This window comes from Ambystoma mexicanum, chromosome 3q (genome assembly GCF_040938575.1).
Source record: "Ambystoma mexicanum isolate Mex_15411 chromosome 3q, UKY_AmexF1_1, whole genome shotgun sequence".
Taxonomy (NCBI): Eukaryota; Metazoa; Chordata; class Amphibia; order Caudata; family Ambystomatidae; genus Ambystoma; species Ambystoma mexicanum.
The window spans coordinates 262,261,007-262,283,153 of NC_090926.1; positions in this window are offsets into that span (position 1 = coordinate 262,261,007).

The window sequence follows — 22,147 nt, forward strand, 5'->3', positions numbered from 1 at the left end:
TACTCACACCATGCAACCAGTGAAATCTACAATTCACCCATGCATGCCAACGTAGAAATGCATGCAGGTGTTCGAAGCGCCCCGTGAGTGGGCATCCATGTACGGCATTTCACCATAGCCGTACTGATGCAGCACAGGCATGTGAAGGTACAAGACATCAAAATGGAAATCAAGAACACATGACACAAAACAACAGTAGTCCCCCATCGCTTGCCACCAGCGCAAGGCAACATCCAAAACAGCATCCTGAGGGGGATTGCACCAGACCTGTACTCTTGCCAGTAAACAAACCAACCATCAGCAGAAGCATGTACCACACAAGTTGGCAGAGTGACTGAGCAGCCAGGCACATCCCAAGAGGGGCCGATGGGAGCTGCAGGGCACAGATGGCATGAATACAGAAGCTATTCCAATGGACATGACCCCAGTCCCCCTCCAACAAACGCACGCAAACACAGGCACCTGTGACCAGCCACATTCTGAACATCCCATCATACCATCAATCGACCTGGCTGACAGGCACCAGTCGGCCAAAAGCCAATCCCCCGCCCCTGAACAGCACATCATGTAAACAGTCACAATGGCAGCCCCTATCCGTGACCACACTGTGCTACGTAGGCAAAAGCGGCCAGTACTGTACCACACAACTCAACTCAGAAGGCGGAACACAATGCAGATCATCTCGCAATACATACCGCCACAAATCGAAAATCGCCACATCACCTGCAAAGAATAACGCAACACGCCAAATATCGGAATACAATTTAAATGCACATCCAAATGACAAAGGCCTCACAGCAATTTGTAAAATAACACCAAAACATCCATCATCACCGAGGGCTGCATCTGCAATAATTGACCAGCTTCCACTTGTGTGACGCCCTGTACCATCATGGCACACAGGGCCAACATCAACGTTCCAAAAGGCAACATGGAAGCGGCAAGAACCGCAGGTCCGTCCCATGAGGCAGGCACTAGTCCAGCTGAAAGGCCGAAATGTTGCACCTAGCCACCAGAACAGCGTAAGGGCATGTGGCCCATTGGCGATCGTCCCATAAGATCGTAATGCTGCTCCACTGATTCACCCGAAGCTGCAGGTGTCGAGAGTAAAAACCATCTGGAGGAGTGGCGTACAGATGGCATCTGCAATAGGGCAGGAGATACCTGTCACCAAAATGAAACACAAATTAACCGATTGCACTACATGACACATGATGCATCACTATCTTCATTCAACACACCAAATCCACACCCATATGCATGCTAGGCCACTCCAAAGGAATATACACACCCCTAAATCAGTATCGATACATAACGAAACCAATCGAGGTTAATACACCATTGGCAACGTCGGTTACTGTGCATGCGTCCGTCAAGATAGAACCCATGACATGGGATTAGTAACGTGCCTAGACACAAGTGTATGAAGGCGCGTCGAGACAGGGAGGATCCGACAAGGGCAGATAGACGTAAGTCCCACTATGGCAGCCTTGCATCACATAGCGCAGGGGAAGGGGATTGAATCAAAAAACACATGTACATGGCAGACCCTAAATGGAATCATCTGTCCATGCATCCATTCATCATTCCCTCATCCCGCAATGAAAACGCATGAACATTCACTCACATAATATGTGAAACTTCCATCGCGTCTGTGCGTAATGCAGTCTGCAAAAACCACTGTGCTCCTGGCCGGATCTGTAGTGTCGTGAAGCTAGATGGACTTGGGAACGTCCTGCCTTATCGTCCACTACGCTATTGCGCATCCCATTCAATTCATGTCATTCATTGCTTGCTCGTTATGGGCCCTGTCCCAAGGACATTCAACAATAGAACGTTACATTTCCAGGCAGACCTGTGGGCGTCTCCTCACCGCTACTTCGCAACCAAAAATCCTGGCCTTCGAATTCCACACTTGCAACATTACGTCGAAAAGGCTTCTGTGAACGCTTGCATTCACAATTACATCAATGTAGTGCGGCTGTGTGTCATAATGCTAACTGGCTGCAATCACAAATGGGACGCCACGCCCGTCGGTGAAGTACGATACTGTGCTGCATGAGGGTCGGCCATCGATCGAGCCCTACATACCACTGACTCTTCACAGGTATGTAAGCGGCTGCAATCATAGCATGTGTAACAATGGGAGCATAGCATGAAAATCAGTCAAAGTACATCACACTGCCATCGGGATTTGATACATGATTCCAACCCCAAGATGCCATGCGGCCAAATGCAGCCTTACGTGCGGGACGTGCTCGGCCAGAAGGGATTGCATCTGCCACAGATTCATTCAATCAGCACAGGTGGAGGCCATACAGGCCGACAGCACATATATAGCAGACCCAAACCCCTCCCACAACCACTCCCACTCCAAAATGCTACCGGCAGGACTAGCGATGTTGGGCCTGGGGCACCAGATAGCACTGCAAGTGCTACAACTACAAGAAGACGACGAACAACAACAGGTACAACAACCGGGCGCACAGGGGAGACGGAGGAGAAGGAGGAGGAGGAGGGCAAGGCAGGGTCAGCAAGGCCCACAAGCACTGCCACTACCACCACGCAGGCGGCCCGCAATCCCACGCCTCCGAGCTGATCCGTTCAACCTCACTGCTGAGCAGATCCACACCCTCTACCGTTTGGACCGGGACACCATAATCGCCATTGTGGACATGACACATGCTGACCTCGTGAGCATGATAGATAGCCCAACCGCCATCCCACCCCTACTGAAGGTGGTGTCTGTACTCCACTTCCTGGCCACAGGCACCTACCAGCACACAGTGGGACAGTTGCATGGCATTTCACAGCCACTGTTCTCACGGACACTCTCCCAAGTGCACGATGCCCTCCTGAAGCACGCCGACGACCACATCACACTACCACGCACGTACCAGGAGATTACCAACGCAAAGGTGGGATTCCATGCACTTGGCGGCATCCCGGGTTGCATTGGTGCCATCGACTGCACCCATGTTGAATTGGTTGTCCCACATGCCATGGAGGTCCAGTACCGCAACCGGAAACAATTTCATTCAATCAATGTGCAAATGGTGTGTGACTCCAACAAGATCTTTACGCATTGTTGTGCCAGATTTCCAGGATCTACCCATGATTCTATGGTCCTGAGGAACACAAGAATACCACGCTACATGGAGCGACACGCAGGGCACAGATCCTGGCTACTCGGTGAGTCTCATTCCATGCATGACATCGTGGCCCATTTGATGCGTCAATGACCTTGCAGGAGGGGGGGGGGCTACTTAGCACTATCATTCCACTGACACCCTTTATTCGTCCCATACAGGTGATGCCGGGTATCCACTGAAGAGATGGCTCCTTACACCAATCCGGAACCCACAGAACCAGCATGAGGAGGACTACAACCATGCCCACTCACGTAGCCGTGTGGTCATTGAACAGGCATTCGGCCTACTGAAGGCTCGTTTCCGCAGCCTCAGCAGGTCTGGCGGGGCACTCATGTACAGCCATGAGAGGGTTTCTAAGATGGTCATGGCATGTGTCATGCTGCACAACATGTGCATACGTAGGAATGTGCCCATGCCCCCTGACGCTGTACTGCATGCACCTGAAGATGATGATGATGAGGGTGGGGATGTGGAGGGACGCCAGGGAGTCCATGAGGCACAGGATGCACGTGCAATCCGACAGAGCATCATAGATGCATGCTTCTAGCAACCACGCATGGTGCCTATTACACGGAAAGGGGACCTGTGGCACTGTGTGTGTGTAGTACACGCACATAGTGGACTGTACGCCTATGAAGGCCTCGTACGCAAATATCAATGTCCACACATGTCATTGGATGATAATGAAGTGCTGTATTGTTAATGTGATTTGATTCATACACCCTATGGACCCGCCACCCAGTGAAGCCCAACACACCCCCTCCACCCTACTTCCTCCCCCCCCAACACCAGTGTCCAGATATGCATGCTGCCCGTGGGTAGACGCTATTGCAAGCCCCCTCTACGGGTATCAGGGGCACCCCTGCCCGTGGAGCGCAGGTTCCTGCCAGATCTGCGTTGGGGGCTGCCCTGGACGGAACTTGCCACGGATGACGTCTCTGCCTGCTCGCGTCCATGCATGTCTCTGAGGGTTTGTGAGAGCTCCGAGAGCACACGGCGCACAGCAGCAAGTTCAGCACAAACGTCTTTGGACGTCGCATGCAGTTCCCCCCTCAGGCTCTCGGTGCTTTTCTCCATTTGTGCTCTCAGGCTCTCGGTGCTTCTCTCCATTTCTCCCCTGAGGCTCTCACTACTTTTCTCTATTTGTGCCCTGAGTGTCTCGGTGGATGTTTCCATGGCTGCCCTGGAACCCCCGCATTCATTTGCATGGTCCTTGAGTAGCGTGGACGCTTCCTGCTGTTGCTCGATCAGCAGGTCGAGGGACTGTTGCCTCTGCTGGGCCATGGACATTTGCGGTGGTGTGACAGGGGGGCTGCTCAACACATGTTGCCTTGGCACAGGACTTGTGGGGGTTGGCCAGTCGTCGTCTTCAGGGTGCCCCTGCGTGGTTTCGTCATGGTGTAGGGGATGGAACATGCAGGGGGATTGGGAAAGGTCATGGATGGTACCTACGTCGCCAGCACTGTTTTCCGTGTCGGAGCATGCTGGCATGACAGCTGTGTCACCTATGGTGCTGCTACCACCAGAGGCAGTGCCATCAGATACGTTCTTTGGGGGGACCTGTGGTGCTGGGGTTGTGGACTTGCTGGCTGCTGGGGTGCCTGTTGCAGTCCCCTCCAGTGTGCTGGCACTTGATTCCTGCTGCTGCCGTGTCTTGATCCTTGCACCTGAGGTGGAGGCTCTTGGGACGTTGGTCCTGGCCCTCTTTGCAGGCGTGCTGGTAGGGGTGTCCTGCAGCTCGTCGTTGGTATCGGACCCTGTGGTGGAGTAAAGAGGGGCGAGCGTTAGTTATGGGTCTGTCGGATTTGGAATGGCAACGTGTCAAATGCATTGGGGTGGTACATGAGGCTGATATGGGACTGGGCCTTGGAGGTGGTCTCATTTTCGTGTGGATTGAGGATGCATTCATTTGGCTGCCTGCAGTTAGGGGGTGCATGCTGCACATGTAGGGGTTGTTTATGGCATCTTGATTAATTTGTTTATTCATTCTGACTTTTAGAGGGCGCTGTCAGGGCAAAGTATGTATTGCACTATGGGGTCACATGGTACTGCACATGTTCGTGGTTTGTGGATTTCGCATTGTTTCTCTTGGCAAACCTACCTGATTCTCCGGATGTCGGCACTCCTTTCTCCATCCCTCCGACTCCCTCTATGCTCTCCACTCCTATGGTGGAGGCGCAGATCTCCTCCCAGGGGGTCAACTTGATGGGCGACTCTGATCCCCCCCCGGTAGCTGTGGCGATGTTCCTGTTCGCAGAAAGTATGCTGCGTACGCGGATCCGCAGGTCGTCCCACCGCTTGCGACATTGCTGTGGCGTGCGGGGTGTTGTCCCCACCGCACTTACGCGCTGTGCCACAAGGGCCCATATGGCCTTCTTGTTGGCAAGGGCCGTCCTGGTCATTTGACTGGAGAAGACGACGGCGCCATTTTCCTGCAGGGTCTCGGTCAGCACGGTCAGTTCCTCTCGGGAGAAGTGGACCTGCCGCTTGCGATCACACGCTTTCTTGGCTACCTTTCCCATATTTATTTTTTGAACTGGGGTTGCTAACGGGTTGGGATGTGTGTCAGGGTCGGATTTTTAATGGTTGTGTTGGGATTCGGATTTTATAGTTGTGCGGCGTGCTGTTTCCCGTTCCGGCCACATGCTTTTACTTCCGTTTCCGTATATTTACGGTGCCCGTAATTTGCGGTGCCCGCTCATTACGGTGCCCGCTCATTACGGTGACCGCTAAGATGGGTGGCGGTATTGCACCTGGTGCAGCGTACGGCGGCGGTAAGGGCCGTTTTGGGGTCATTTCCGCCATCGCAGCCTTTCGGATTCCGCCATGGCGTAATGCTCGTGCCCGATGGGTCGTAATTAGCCGCACTTTGCTCCTTCGTGCAATGGCGGAAACGCTATTTACGCTGTTGCGGTCCGGTCAGTCAATTTCCGCAAGGGTCGTAATGAGGGCCAGTGTCTCCAAAAGTATTGTATTTGCGTGCACTGCCATAGGATGTGGTAGAAGGTACCCTCTTCCTGTTTACAGCGCAGACATTTGGGATCGGTTGCTTTTCCCCCAGTTATACAGTGTTAGACGCGGATAGTATATTCTGTGGAGGATCTTTAGTTGGGTAAGTCTGATTCTGGCCGAGATTGCTATATCCCTGGGGTGCATCACGGCTGAAATCCAATCTTCGGGGAGTATTTGGCCAACATCTCCTTCCCATTTCAGCTGCAGGCCCGATAGGTCTGTCGTGGCAAAAGCGGAAATGGCATTGTACATGGTGGAAGTGACTTTGTTTTCTACCTTGTCTACAACTATATTTAGCTCTATAGGCGTGCATTCTGGCATGTCTATCATTTGGTCCCTTTGAGCTGAAAGGGCATGGTGCAGTTGCTCGTAGTGGTAGCGTTCGGTAGCTGGGAGGGCATATTGAATATAAATCTCGGCAAATGGAATGAGCTGGTTATTCACAAATATCTGTTTTAGAGTGTGTATACCGGCTTCAGCCCAGCCGGGCCATTTCGGGAGTCTACTGAGGCCTGTGAGATGGGCGTTATTCCAGATAGGCTGGACTGGAGTGATTCTATTATCCCAGCCAATATATTTATGAGATTCTTTCCATATTTGTGCTGTAGGTGCCACTATTGAACGCTCGGGAGGACGACACTGTTTCCCATAGAGACTTTCGAGCGGGGACACGTCATGCCTTGCGTTTATTTCCGCTTGTATATGCGGAAGTTTTGGATTGCCATGTAGAATATCATTGACTGTCACCATTTGGGTCGCCCAGTAATAAACTTGGATGTTGGGGAGACCTATCCCACCTTCCCAGACTGAACGTTGCAGGGTTTTGAGGCCTATCCTCGGGTGTTTCCCTCCCCACAGCAGCTTGCGTGTTGTTCCATCTATTTTACGGAATTCTTCCGCGGGGATATGGAGAGGGGCATTTTGAAGGATGTATAGGAATCGGGGTAGGGCTAACATCTTGAAGAGCGCTGCTCTGCCTAGTAGTGTCAGTGGTAGTGCCTCCCAGTGGACCACATCTTGTTCGAATTTCTTCACTAGTGGGTATAGGTTTTGGGGTATATAAGTGTTGAGGGCATTGGTGATGATGATGCCTAAATACCGGAACTGTGTGAGCTCAATCTGATAGGGGGAGCCCTGTGGTGGTGTACAGTCCACACCCTTCACAGGGAAGAGCACAGACTTGAACCAGTTCACCCTGAGACCGCTAAAGGTTCCGTAATTTATTAGGATAGCAGTGACTATGGGGCCTGAGATTGCCAGGTCACCTAAGTATATCAGGTCGTCCGCATAGAGGGATATCTTGTCCTCCCACTCTGAGTTCCAGCGAAAGCCTGACCATGTGTCCGTGTCCCGCAGAATGACTGCCAGTGGCTCGATTATTAGGGCAAACAGCATTGCCGAGAGGGGACATCCTTGCCTGGTGCCCTTCCCCAATCGGAAGACATGCGAGAGCCACCCATTCACTTTCACCTCTGCCAGGGGATCATTATACAGAAGCTGGACCCATTTTATAAATGGTTCGCCGAAGTTAATTTTCCTCATAATTGCCCACAATGCCTCCCAGTACACTGACTCAAAGGCCTTTTCGAAGTCTATGGCCAACAATGCCGCTGACTGCTGTAGAGTGGGCGCTCTCTCCAAGGCCAGATGCAGCCTACGGATATTCATTCTGGTTGACTTTTGGGGCATGAAGCTGCATTGGTCCGGGTGGATCAGCGCTGTGATGACCGTCTGGAGTCTGTTCGCTAGCACCTTGGCCAGTATCTTCGCTTCAGTATTGATCAGTGATATGGGCCTGTAGGAGCCACATTCATCCAGAGGTTTGTTTTCTTTTGGGATCACGATTATTGTGGCTTTTCAGAGTTCTGGCGGGAGCACGCCTTTCAGTAGGGAGTCTTCGAACAGATTGAGTAGGTGCGTAGGTAAGTTTAAATGGCTCAGGCGTTTCCAAATGTCCACAGGGAAGCCGTTGGGACCTGGGGTTTTGCCGGCCTGGAGTTGTGCTATGACTGTTGAGATCTCTTCCTCTGTTATTTTGCCGTCCAGCGATTCAGCTTGTTCCATGGTGAGGAAGGGTAGATGAATGTCGTCCAATATGGAGCTATTCGGTGTATCGGTGGGAGGCGCATAGAGTCCTTCGTAGAAGTCAGCAAAGAATTCTGCTATTTCCGCATCAGTGGAGACTATTTTGGCTTCTCTTGTTTTGATGTTTTTTACTGTACGTTGACCTTCCTCACGTTTTTCTAACCATGCGATCATCTTGCCTGCTTTTTCCCCTGTTTCATATAGTCGTGCTTTCATTGCGCTATGTGCTTTTTGGGCACAATCTAGCGACAGATTATGTAACTTTTTCTGCGCCAACAATAGGGCTCTATGTGTCTGGGGGGTTATCACTGGAGATATGTTCTGCTTCCTTAGTCACAACTTCTTTTTCGTCGTCAGTGATCAACTCGCGTTGCATCTTCTTCTTGGCGGAAGTCCATGATATGATTTCGCCTCGCAGGACTGGTTTGTACGCTTCCCACAGGATGGAGGGGTCATCCGTCGAGCCTGCATTCAGCTCGAAGTAGTCGGAGGTGGCCGTTTCTATTTTTTCTTGTAGTTCTGGGAACCCCTAGTAGTAGGAGTTAAGACGCCAGATGGGCGGCGGGGTGGTCTCTCCGTCTCCAGCTCTACTAGTAGTGGGGAATGATCGGATATGCCTCTTGGAAAGAAGGGTGCGTTACAGGCTTTATGAATGCTCTGGGATGGAAGAAATAAATAATCTATCCTGGACATTGAGGCATGCGCTCCTGAATGGAAGCAGTACTCACGTTCTTCTCCGTGCAGTTCTCGCCACGTATCCCGGAGCCCCAGTGCGGATGCAAAGGCAGCAAGTCTGGTGACAGTGTTAGGGTTTCTGGTCCGCAGATGTGTACGGTCTAAGGCATTGTTCATTACTTCATTGAAGTCTCCTCTTATTATACATGTATCTGCGATTCCTGTCGCCAGGATAGGGGTAATGTCAGATAGCAAGGTGTTGAGGAGGGCTGGTGGGGAGTAGATTGCCGTAATCGCCGGGGTTTGGTTGCATAGTGATGCTTGCAGGTGTACGTATCACCCGCCTGTGACACGTATTACTTTTTTGATTTCAAGCGGTAGTCTCTTGTGGATCAGTATCAGCACTCCTCTCGCCCCTGTGGAGAAACCAGCATGCATCGCTGTGCAGTAATTGGATCTCTGGAACAGTTTACATGTGGTTCCCGCCAGGTGCGTTTCGGTTAAGAGGGCTATATCCGGGGAATGTCTGTTTATGTATTGCAGCACTAGTCTTCTTTTAATGTGGGATCCCAGGCCATTCACATTCCAGGTTATGAGCTTTAGGTGTTTGTTATTAAGAGTCGATGCAGATGCCATCAGGTGTTTGAATGTGTGGTTCCTGGGTGCATTCCGTAGATTTCATCTGCGCTGCGGACAGTAGGACAAATCTTATTGCAGCAAATGCCTCTCGTAGTATTCTCATGTTGTCATTGTATGCTAAACATTGAAAAACTTTAACAATTCCAACTCCCCCTTCCCCATACTGCACCCCCAACTGAAGCATCTGTTGGCCCAACATAAACTTATAAACCAGTTATGCTTCAGCCAGTATGCGCCCGCCTTGCTTTAGCGGGGCTTTCCAGTCTGGAGGAACCACAAGCCCACGAGACACGGCACAGTCGGATCCCGTGAACCGGGTACCAGTTGAAGCTTGGTTGTACAGCACCTTCTCAGGGTACTTCGAGTTCCCTTTGTTGTCTTGAGGGGGGTTGCTGGTCAGTCGCCAGCCTTGTTTTGCCATGTGGTTCGGGTTTGCATTGTCCAGATTGGGCTTCTTAGCCTACTTCATTCGGCAGTTTCTTTCGTGCGAACAGCATTTTGACTAATTATTCGTTTGCTTGGTGTGGGATCGCAATGTGCGGGTTCAGCTGGGGTTCCATTTCCAGTGGTCGTTCAGGATGCATTCTGCCACGCTCCCCTCTCTGCATCCCCTCAGCGCCCCAGTCTCTGTCTATGTGCCTTTCCGCCCAGTTAAAAGCCTCCTTGGGGTCAGTAAAGTGGACAGAGGTGCCTTTAGGAAAAGATTTTAACTGGGCGGGAAATACCAATCCGTACTTGACTCCCATCGTTTGCAGGCCTTTTTTGAGTGGATCGAAGGATTGGCGCGCTTTCTGTACTTCTCTAGTGAAGTCAGAGAAGAAAGCAATTCTCGATCCGTTGTATGTGACTGTACCTTTTGACCTTGCCAGTTGGAGCAGGGCATCCCTGTCTCTATAATTTAGGAACCTTGCAATGACTGTTCGCGGGGGTGCGCCGGGGACAGCCTTCCCAGTCGGTATGCGATGGGCTCCTTCTATGGAGAAAAATTTGGAGAAGGCCTTTGCATCTTATGTATTTATCAGCCAATCTTCAAGAAACAGTTCCATACAATCTCCTTCTGCCTTCTCCGGGAGGCCGAGTATGCGGATATTGTTTCGCCAAGACCTTCCTTCGCTGTCATCCACTCTTGATTCTAGGATCTTAATCCATGCCATCATGCCGGACATCTGGCGATTCGCCCCTTGTATGGAGTCTTCAGTTTCCGAGATCCTCGCCTCGGCCTCTCCAGTGCGTGCGGTTAGTTTTTGTAGGTCATGCCTTAGCAGGGACACATCTGCCCCTATGCTATCCATTTTTTTCTCTATCGAGGTTCTGGAGCTGGCAATGGTACTCATTATATCACGGAGGGAGATCTCATCTTCCATGGGAGCTGCTTCTGCTATTGGCAGCTGTTCAGGGGAGTGAGATACAGGCGTTGTTGCGTATTGTTCAATTCGACTTTGCGTTGAGGATTTCCTCGGCTTATCCTTCTCCATTTTTCCACCGCACTTGTGTTGTGGAGATGGTAGTAGAGGCAGTTTCAGACGTTAGATCTTTGTGTACAGGGCGGTAGCCGGGAGATATTGTCCACGGCTATTCCAAAAGGGGGGGACGAGGGCATCGATCACAATCCCCAGTTCCAGTATGCCACCACCTTCCTCTCCTTACCGCGATGTTGGTATTCAGTGCTGCGGGGATTGTCGTCTCAGGGATGCAGGAGGGTCCGCGGGTGCTCTACGCAGAGCGGAGCGCCCACGTTTTTGCTGACAGTTGAAACTCAATTGGCGTGTAGCGGCAATGTCTCAGCGAGCAGGCCCAACGATCCAGACCCTCAGGGGTGTGTTGGCTGAGTCCGGCCGTGTCCCGTCAGTCTCGGAAGCCAGACCAACATCGCAGTCCTGTCTCAGGCTGCAGTCAGTGTGGGGAAGCCGGTCACGTCGCAGCGCTCTGGGTGATTAGAGCGCCGACATCTCCTCGAGTTTCGGGCACGAGCAGCGGCGGGGTCTCGCAGTAAGGGGTGATCCCCGTTTATCCAGGTGTGGTCTGCGACCTCCTCTATCACCGCCCGTGTCGCGGTAATGTGCCATATTTCCTTTGTGCTTCGCTTTTGGGGAGCTAGCGGCAGCCATCTTGGGTGCTGAGCGCGGCTCTGAGTCCGTGTTTACTGGTGGAAGTATCTTCGGGATCCTACACCGGTTCTGCTCCGCTCATGCAGGGATCGATGCCGTCCGTATTCGGACAGTTATATGAGAAGTTTTGAACAGTCCACAACAGCTATTTTCGCAGGATTTAGCTCAGCATCTGGCTGGCGGCTCAAGAGCAATGGTGGCTCACGTCCGCATCGTTCGGCGGTTGGCCACACCCCCCGATAGTCGCATTGTTGAAGAAGGACATTCCCTTCATTTGGTCCGAAGCTCAAGAGGTGGCCTTCCAGGAGCTAAAACGGAGATTTACTCAAGGTCCCATCCTGGCTCAACCGGAGATCAATAAACCCTTCCTGGTAGAATCAGATTCCTCAGATCATGCAATAGGTGCTGTCCTAAAACAAGAATCCGAGGACAAAGCGGAACATCCCATCGCCCATCTATCCCGAACTTTAACTCTCAGTGAGACCCACTATTCAGTTCTGGAGAAAGAATTGCTCGCCATCCGGCAAGCCTTTACTGAGTGGCGCCATTTACTCCTGGGTGCCAAATTCCCTGTTCAAGTGCAAACCGATCATAGATATCTACAGATTCTACAATCCCTGGAATGCAGAAACAGTCGCCAACCTCGTTGGGCCTATTTTTTCGCACAGTATCAGTTTCGCATACATCATGTCCCAGGAACTAACAACGTAATTGCCGATGCATTCTCCAGGCGCCCTGATTACGAGCCAGTGGAGGCCAGAGCCTTTCCGAAGATGTTCCCTGACACAGTGTACGTGGCTCAAGCCAACTCCTTATTGGAAAATGTCTGTGCTAAAACACCTGATCTCTGGAAGGATTACATCAGGACAAACCAATGGTCCTTAGTCACGAAAGATGGTTACCTCTTCAAAGATAAAAGACTGGCAGTACCCACGAACAAGTTGAGAACCAAGATCATAAACCTCTGTCATGATATCTTCCATTCCGGGCATCGAGGCGTTACTGCTACTCTTTGCCATACTCAGAGACAATTCTGGTGGCCTAACATGATTGATGGAGTAAGGGCGTATGTCCAAGCCTGCCCTGTCTGCAGCCAGAATAAGTCAGATAATAGGAAACCTGTAGGTCTTCTCCATCAACCCACATTGCCAGAACATCCTTGGGAAGTAATCGCCACTGATTGCCTCGTGGAACTGCCCCCTTCTAAAGGGTTTACTACCATTATGGTTACCATCGATCTATTCACCCACATGGCTCATTTTATCCCATTGTACAAGTTGCCTTCAGCACAAGAAATGGCAGGAATATTTCTGAAGCACATCTTCAGACTACTGAAGGCGAGCGTCCCCAACCAGCACGATCCTCCCCGCAATGAGAGACAATAAAGGACTCTCCCAAATTGGGAATCAAGCCAAGACAGAGTGCGAGTGAGATTAAATGGGAGTTTATCAATCAAAATAGGGCATGCAAAGAACTCTGCAAAACTCCAAGAGCGCTCTCTCTGACAATCGCAAAGACAGGCGTATATATTTACAAAAACGTCATAAGAACCTACACACTATAGGGGGCACAAGTTCAATGGGATTGGGTGGCGACGACTAACTATAGGTGCTTCTGCGATGTGGTTGGCCGTGGCTGGAGAACGTCACTGGTCAGCCTCGTGGGTTGGGCTGGGCCTGGCAGGTTGGCAGAGTAAATCCGGGCGGTGTTGTTGTGCCATCGCGGCCAGTGTCAGAGATGAATGTCTTTTCCTGACTTATTTGCCCTAGGCCATGCACACCGCAGTCATTCAGTCATTGCAATATTATCTTTTTTGGTAAATCTTCCAATAGGTTATTCTACAGGTTAATGCAACACAGGAGGAATGCACCTTGTGAGGGGTCTGATGGTCATTCGTCAGGGCAAGGTTACCAGTGTCTTGTTGACCAGGGCCATAGGTTGAGGGGCTAAGCTTCAGGGCATGGGACGGACGGTACATGTCTTCCTGTCTTGTTAGATGTGGTTATAAATGTGCCGCTGTGTGTTGCCACAGTGTTGGGTGTCCTGATTGCACAGGGCCATAAGTCTAAGATGATCTGGTGGGTTGTGGGGTTTACGAGGGGGCGCCTTTGGAAGTGTGGGTTCAGGCAGGGGTTTACTGCTGTGCTGTAAATAATGCAGGTGGCGGCCCGTGGTCTTGGGTGCTGCAGAGGGGGCTACACATCTTTGAAGCGGCTCCAGTCTAGTTGGGGGAGGTGGAGCAGCGCGGCGCGGGCCTCTGCTCTCATGTTTGGCAGTCTTTGCAGGGTGGGAGGGGGAATGGCCTTGCACATATTCACAAAGGTATCTCCCTCGTGTCTTGCCAACTTTAGGTAAAAACATCACAACCATTTGAACGCTCGATAATACTTATTCAAATCACTTTAAAACATGCATTTCGATTTTGCTGAATGTGTCTCGATTATATTCAGTCTGGGCACCTTATTCATACACTACGTCTTAACAACTACAGTATTTAGTTATATGCACATACATTTGCAGTGAGTGAGGTAGTTTTAGGGTTTGTGGAGTACATAGAAAGTAACCCGCCACTGTGCGTGGCGGAGATGGCACATGAGGGGCCTAGACATACACGTTTGACGAGTGCATTCTCGCACACTCTTCACATGTGTCATGGGTATGGTTACATTCGTTTTCTTGTGTTCTCTAGCAGCATCAGTTCAGTTGTGGTGTGGCACCGCGGGGCGTGGGGCTTTCAGTGGTACTTATGAAGAATAATCCCCCGGAAATGCTTTTAACATTTGTACACCCCTGCAGGGGTGTGGGTTCTTCACGGCTGGTGTCATGTACGATAATTACACTATTTCACAGATTTCTTTAGTACGAGTGGTTGTATGGAGAGGATACATGTGTTAAAAGTGGCTTCTTACATTCATACTTGGGTACCTGTCTGCTTTCAGCAGATGACCATTCTACAGATTTTCCCATCGCCCAGGCCTTGCTGACTGGGTCATTGTGGAAGCAGTGATACACTGCGGAAGGTGAGCTGTTACAATGTTAATGTATTACGCTAGATCATGCCCGTCTTGTTCGTGGGAACGTGCTTGCAGCGGATCTACCATGGTGCTGCGGAGACAGGGAGGACTGGAACTCTCTGAAGGTGGGGGCCGCGCTGCAGCGCGCTGGGCTCACACCATCTTAAGTAGACAGAAAATGGTTTCTGAGGCCTACCTAGATTTAATACGTGCGGGCAATGTCTTCAGCAGGTGAGCCATCCACCACCTGGGCCCTGGTGGTAGGAGGGAACGCCCGATGAGCCATAGCCCTCACCCGGGGTGGAGGATGTAGGCAAGGGGGGGTCTTTTGGACCACTCCTCCCCGACATTTCCCCCCTTTCGTTACTTAAGTAACGAATACTTTAACTCCTCCAACCTCCTACACTCCGCTTCGTCCATCACTGCCTCGTCCCATGCAGGTGTGCCTTTTATGGGCATCCATGCTCTGCACACCCCCCGTAAGCTTTCCCCTCTTCTGGCATATTCATCTGGGGTACAAGTCAGGTAGATACATCCGCCATCTCCCGCCAAGTCTACCCACACCTCCTGGTACCATTCTAATACACGGGGCTCTCTAATGGTGGTGTGCCATGCTTTATCTATGATATCTTTGTCGTGATAGATAGGCACTAGCTGATATCTTGGTGTGTCACCTGTTCCTGTTTGGACCTGTACTTCCTGCATGTTTTGTATTGTCCCACGGGTGTTGCCCATTGTCACCATCATCATTGCACCATTTGGTACTGCGTTAGCACAAACCCGAAGACCCACCTGGCACAGGCAAAAAATTAAAAGGAGGAACACCACAGCTGGCATCAAAAATTTCACAGTTGTTCCAAGCCATGAGGGGACCCAGGAGAAGATGTTATCGAACCATGTACTGTCTTCTGCCCCACCTTCCATTTTCATTTTTTCTCCTAGGTTGTGGACTGCTTCGATCACATGGGACAGGGAGCCATTTACTGCGTCTTCAGAAGGTACGAAAGTGCAGCAGGCACTTCCGATTTTTCGGCAAACACCTCCATCCATCGCCGTCAACAGGTCCAGGACATACCTGTTTTGCATGGTCATCAGTCGTAAAGCTCTTAGTTCCACTTTGATTACGTTAAACCCTTCTTCGGTGTCGTTCGCCAGCTGAATCAGTTCCCAGCGTGTTATCTGGAGCCATTTTGCATTTGCTCTTGCTTGGACACTTGAGATCAGTGAGGCAAAGAATGTTTCTGCTGAGCTGAATAATCGATATTTATCTGGGATCTGGGCCAATAGTTCTGATGATTCCTTTGATATGTAGTTTGATGCACGTCTGTTACGGGTGAGCACTTCTCCCTCGCTTCCGGAAGATAGGACGTACATTTGCGACTCCGCAGTTGGCTGGGCTGCACTCTGTTGCCGTCGTTCCTGTGTCTTTTTGCTCCCGTCGATGTGGCTCTCTGTTATTATCATTAGGGCTGAGTGTAGAGTGGCCATTGAGCAGCTGCCACTCCACGACGGGGGGAGGTGTAGGTATGCCTGGTTGCCGCATACCCAGTACGTGTCCATAAGGGCCGCTGTCCCTTTCCTCAGATCTGGGATGGTTAGGGTCTTGTTATAGTTCTTGTTTGTTCCCATGGAGGTCTTCCCCTCTCCTTTAAAACATAGTTCATAGTCTATTTCGCTCTGTAGCTTGAAAGGTTTTTCAATGGCGGTTACCCAAGTTAGTTTTGAAATGTGTTCTTTCCATACTGGTGTGCATGTTTCTGCTATCCACTGCAATTTCTCTGGTGCTACACCTCTCAGTGCTTCTGCCTTGCACATTACTTCTTCATCCTTCCACTTGTTATCAGAAAAAAGTGTCCCTTGTATTACAAAAAATGGTTCTTTCAAACATACCACCCCTGCCGTTTTTGGGTAGCACGTTTTCTCGTTCTGCAGCATTTGAAAAGTAACTTTGCGTGCCTGGAAGGTGTTCTTAATTCTGCATAACGTGAGATGAAGGAGACATTGGGCATCTATAATTGGCAACTCTTTGGGTAACAATACTTTGGGCGTACCTGAAGCATGAGGGATGAGGGAGCAGACATAACAGCTCTCGTTTGTTGTTTGTTTAGCTGTGGCACTCATATCTGCATACCACTTATTTGTTTGGTGGGGGTGTCGTGGGTCTTCCATCTTATCTAGACCTAACCCATAGTACTCATCATACTTCCTCCTCCCTGCTTCCCTCTTTTGTCTGTTGTTCTTGTTCCTCATGTACTTCCCAGCTTCCTGGCCGAAGGATAAAATAGACCCCCCTTTCTCATTCCCGTCCCCCGTGGCCCATGCATCATATAATATCTCGTGTATTGCTAACAGCTTTTCCCTTTCGTCCCTGACGTTATCTTGCAGGTCATTTTTTAGGGTGGGGGCAGGCTGGCTGGTGGGGGTGTTATACAACCATGATATGGCAGACGGGTTTCGGTTATTTAAACTACGGGCATTGTAATTAGGTATCCCGGGTGGAGACACTGTGTTGTTTTGCACTCCACCCTGTGGCTCTTTCTTTTCCAATATGATAGTATTGGATGGTGTGGTGTGCTAACCCCATACAAGTTTAGTTCCATCCCATACCAGAAAATCACCTTCCCTCATATTGACACTTGCAGTTACATTGGTCCCAGTAGTGCTGTTAATCCTAGTGCTGTTAATCCCTCCCCCCTCGTTCATCTCGATAGAGATGAACGCTATAAACCAATATGTAACCAAGCCAAACAGTATCATAAAAAACATCGTAATACATATAGATAATCCGCACTCATACGAATATCTGCATCTCTCATTTAATATTTCTCTCATTCTACTAATTCTATCCGTTGCAGGCTGCCTGTTAGATGCCATGGTAGTTCCTGTTTAAGATAAAAAAGTACATTAAGTGCATGCATGTAAACGTTTTGTTGGCACCATTAGTGCCGTTATATGTTGACGGGTAATGGAAGCGGGTATGGTTGTAGGGAGGGGAATTCACAGACAAGCGTGTTAACAAGTCATAATTTTGATCATTTCATTAATCACATAATAGGGCAAGACAAAAAACAAATAAGCAAGAGAATGCAACAATACTTCATCAGCCACGTTCCCATTCGTGTTCATTGCTGCCACACACACACAAGTAGATGTTCAGATATTTATTCAGTTAAATTGGTTGCTGTTGTCTGTGCCTCCTCATCTGCCTCCTCTTGCACATTATTATAAGCTCTTCGCACATCTGTCAAGTGTATCCAGTACCGCAAGCCCTTCACTTTTACAGCTCTGGGCGTGCAGAACACTACCTCGTATGGGCTGTGGAACCGTGGTGCATTCCATCGACGCACAAAACTCCTGACATAAATTAGTTCGCCCGGCATTAGCTGTAGCTGCTGCTCAGGTTCTGTGACGGACCCTGTTATGTTTCCCTCCTCTCTAGTGAAGGGTGGGGAGAGCTGCTTTGATATTACGCGCGCTGCTCTTGTTAGTTTTTTCAAATAGTCTGTGAATTCTTCTCCTAATATCGCGGCGCTTCTGTGTGCATCTGACTGTTCGCGCAGCGGGGAGTGTGCTGTGTGCATTCTTCTCCCAGTCACTATTTCGTGCAGGGACAAATGGTGATCTTTACTTGGCTGATTTCTCAGTTCAAATAGCGCAAGGGGCAGACAGTAGATCCAGTTCTTTTTCAATGAAAAGCAGAGTTTTGATAGCCTGCTCTTTAGCAGTCCGTTCATCTTTTCCACTACGCCATTGCTTTGAGGATGATAAATTGAGCACAATTTGTGTTTTATTCCCAATAATGCAGTTACTTCCTTGAAAAGTTCATTTACAAAATGAGTGCCATTGTCTGAGCGAATCACGTCACAAATTCCCCAGCGCGGGAATATTTCCCTCACTAGGAACTTGGCGGCGCTTTTGGCATCAGGCAGTGCACATGGTCCAGCTTCCACCCACCTTGAGAATGGGCACACAACCACGATCATGTACCGTGCGCCATTACACCTTTCCCCCATGTCTGCGTAATCTATATGCAGTTCTCTAAATGGACCAATGGGCTTAGGGATTGTTCCCCGGAGCGTGCGTAATGTCATTCCTGAATTGTATATTTGGCATGTTGTACATTCCATTGCTAATCGAGACACATGCTCCTGGAGACAGGGCACAAACCATTCTTCCTGTATCTCTGCTGCAATGTGCTGTTTGGTATTATGTGCAGGGAAGTGTAGCTGTTGAAATGCAATTTCTAGTAACTGTACTGGCATTACCACTTTCCCTGAGTTATTTTGTCGCCACAGCAAGTCGGTTCCCGACTTGCTGCACCCCCGTTTTGTCCACATCAATTTTTCCTCTGCACTAGCTCCTTCCTGCAATTCTAGTATTTGTGATATGGGCATCATGTTGTACCCTTCCGGTGGCTCTTCGTTTCTCCTATGCTGAAGCATGTACTCACCTGCGTCATATTTCTGAAAATAGGAAGCCTCCTTGGCGGCAGCATCCGCTGCCGCGTTCCCCAAAGACACAACGTCTGTGTTGGATGTATGTGCTTGGCATTTTACTATGGCTACTGCAGTAGGGTTTTGTAGGGCCTCAATTAGCTCATTCAATAATTCTGCATGCTGTACTGGTGTTCCGTCTGCCCGTCGAAATCCTCTACGTCCCCATCTTGCTAGACCTCCATGTACTGTCGTCGTCATGTAAGCAGAGTCTGTGTATATTGTCACTGCACAACCCTTTGCTGCATGTAGTGCTTCTATGAGCGCAATCAGTTCTGCTGCCTGTGCAGAGTAATGTGATGGGAGGCGGTATTGTACTAGTGTTTCATACTCACCGTCTTCTAACCTCACTACTGCCATGCCAACGTGTTTCTCTCCCGTGTCCACGTCAATTGATGCAGACCCATCCACAAAGTACACTTCCCCCTCGCTTAGAGCGTTCTCACACACCACTGTGTCCTCCCCTATTTCTCCTGTGTAGGTTGCGCAATCGTGGTTCTGCATGTCCTGTAGTGTGCACGCTTCTGTAATGAATGTGGCGGGGTTCACTGTCTTGCATCTCACCACATGGATATTGGCGCTAGACAATATAATCTCGTAGGCTGTCGCCCGCTGTGTTGTCAGTGTGCTCTTTGACCTCTCAAGTATTGCAAATAATGAATGTTCCACAAACAATGTCACAGGGCAACCCATTACTATTGTGGCACTTTTCTCAATCGCGTACGCGGCTGCAGCGAGTGATTGCTCGCACGCGAAATGGCCTTGCATCACGGCATCCAAAGTACCACTATAGTAAGCCAATGGCTTGTGTCCTAGGGACGTCTTTTGTGTCAGCACAGCTGTCATGAGTGTTGCCTTGCAGTGTGAAAATAGGTAAAATTCGCGTACATAATCAGGGTTTGCTAGCACTGGAGCGCTTGAAATTAGCTCTTTCAATGATTGAAATGATGCGCTCATTTCTTCTGACCATTGTATTTTTTTATTCTCCTGTTGTGCTTCCTTGAGTGCTTGTAGGAGGGGCCTCGTGTATGCTGCATAATCTAATATCCATGCTCGGCAGTAGTTGCACATCCCCAAAAATTTCTGCATGTCTTTCACTGTTGTGGGTTCTCCTACTGATCTTATTGCTTCTACCCCGTCGGGAATTATTCTTTTTCCATCTTTTGATATGAGCTGTCCCAAGTATAAGACCTCTGCCAGGCAGTATTGTAACTTCTCCTTGTCTACCTTGTACCCCTTGTTTGCCAGCAGGGTCAGGAGCGTTGTTGAATCCTTTCTGCATGTTACCTCGTCATGTGCACACACTAATAAATCGTCTACGTACTGAATAATCGTACTCTCAACTGATAGGTTTCCCAAGTCTTCATGCAAGATGCGGTTGAATATACTCGGGCTCTCACAGTATCCTTGTGGTAGTCTGCAGTGTTCAGATCTCTTACCCCCCAGTGTGAATGCTGTGAGGTATCTACTCTCTTCAGCCAGAGGTATCGAGAAAAATGCGTTTTTCAAGTCTACTACTGTGAAATGTGATGCCACTTTCGGGATGCTGCATAGTATTGATGCAGGGTTCGGGACTAGAGGGAACTCCTTCTGAATTACATCATTGAGGGGACGTAAGTCCTGTATCATCCTCCAAGACCCTCCTTTCCCTTTTTTAATTGGATAAATACATGTGTTACATGGGGAGTTTGAAGGCACTATTATCCCTTGTGCTAGTAGTGCATTTATTGTTTCTTTTATCCCTTCTTCAGCTTCACGGGACAATGGATATTGTTTAACTCGGGGTAAAATTGCTCCTTGCTTTAGTTTTATTACCACAGGTTGTACTCCGTGTAACAGCCCACATCATGGGGGCCTGTTGTCCATAAATTGTTTGGTACGAGCCTCATGTCGTCATCGAAAAATGACGGCGGTGCTCCTACCACTGCCATCAATTGGACAGGGGCTTCCCTGGCTTGAATCAAAATGTCACAGGGCATTGCTATTTCCATTACTATCTCACCATCCCCTTCTGTGTCTGAAAATAGATCCTCATCTGTTAACTCTCGTAGGGCGATGTTGGCGTTTGTACACAGTACTGTACCCCACTCACACCCTTCCCTGTCCACTCCAATCACAGCAATCCTTTTCGCTGATACCTGTACAGCGTGCAAGTCTAATGATACCACTGATCCTGGTGCTGCATTGGGACACACTATAGGGCGGAAAAGGAACTCCGCTGGAACCCTCCAATCCATTCTTCTTAGCTCTGGAATTATGAGGGCCAAAGTCTTTAGCCCTTCAATAAACATTTCCTCATTTTGTGGCAGCCCTCGTATTTCCTGTGTGGTTGCGTAGGCTTGCACTACCAACATCGCACGCAAGGGGCAGATCCCGGGTGTAGAACACACTATTCCTCTCTCGGTAAATGATATGGTCATGTTAAGTTTACTCAGGAGATCCCTCCCTAACAAATTTATTGGTGAATGTTCGTAATACAGTAAGGGTGCCTTCACAGTTTTACCCCCCACTGTTACATCCAAAGCTTCTGTGTAAGGAACTTCAATTACAGCCCCAGAGAACCCCTGCGTCTCTAACTTCCGGTTAGATAACGGGAACCGGCCCTCTCTGATACATGATTTCTCCGCTCCCGAATCAACCATGAATATGAACTGCTTGTCTCCTATCTGCGCCCCTACCAATGGTTCCTCTGCTGCATTGTAGGTGGTAGATAGAACTGGACACGCAAGTGTTCTCTGTGGGCTGTCCTATGCGGGGTGTCTCATCGCCCCCCCCCTCATTAAAGACACTTCTTGAAACCACTGACATGCCGTTGTAAGGTGCTGGTGCGGGGGCCCCGTTTGCTGTTGTCGCGAAAGGGTTACCTTGCCTGTATTGCATACTGTCATTGTTTTGTGGGTGGTTCTGTGTTCTATACTGGGGTCCCTGTTGCTGGCCAGCATTACCTTGGCCTGGGCTTCTTAGTTGCT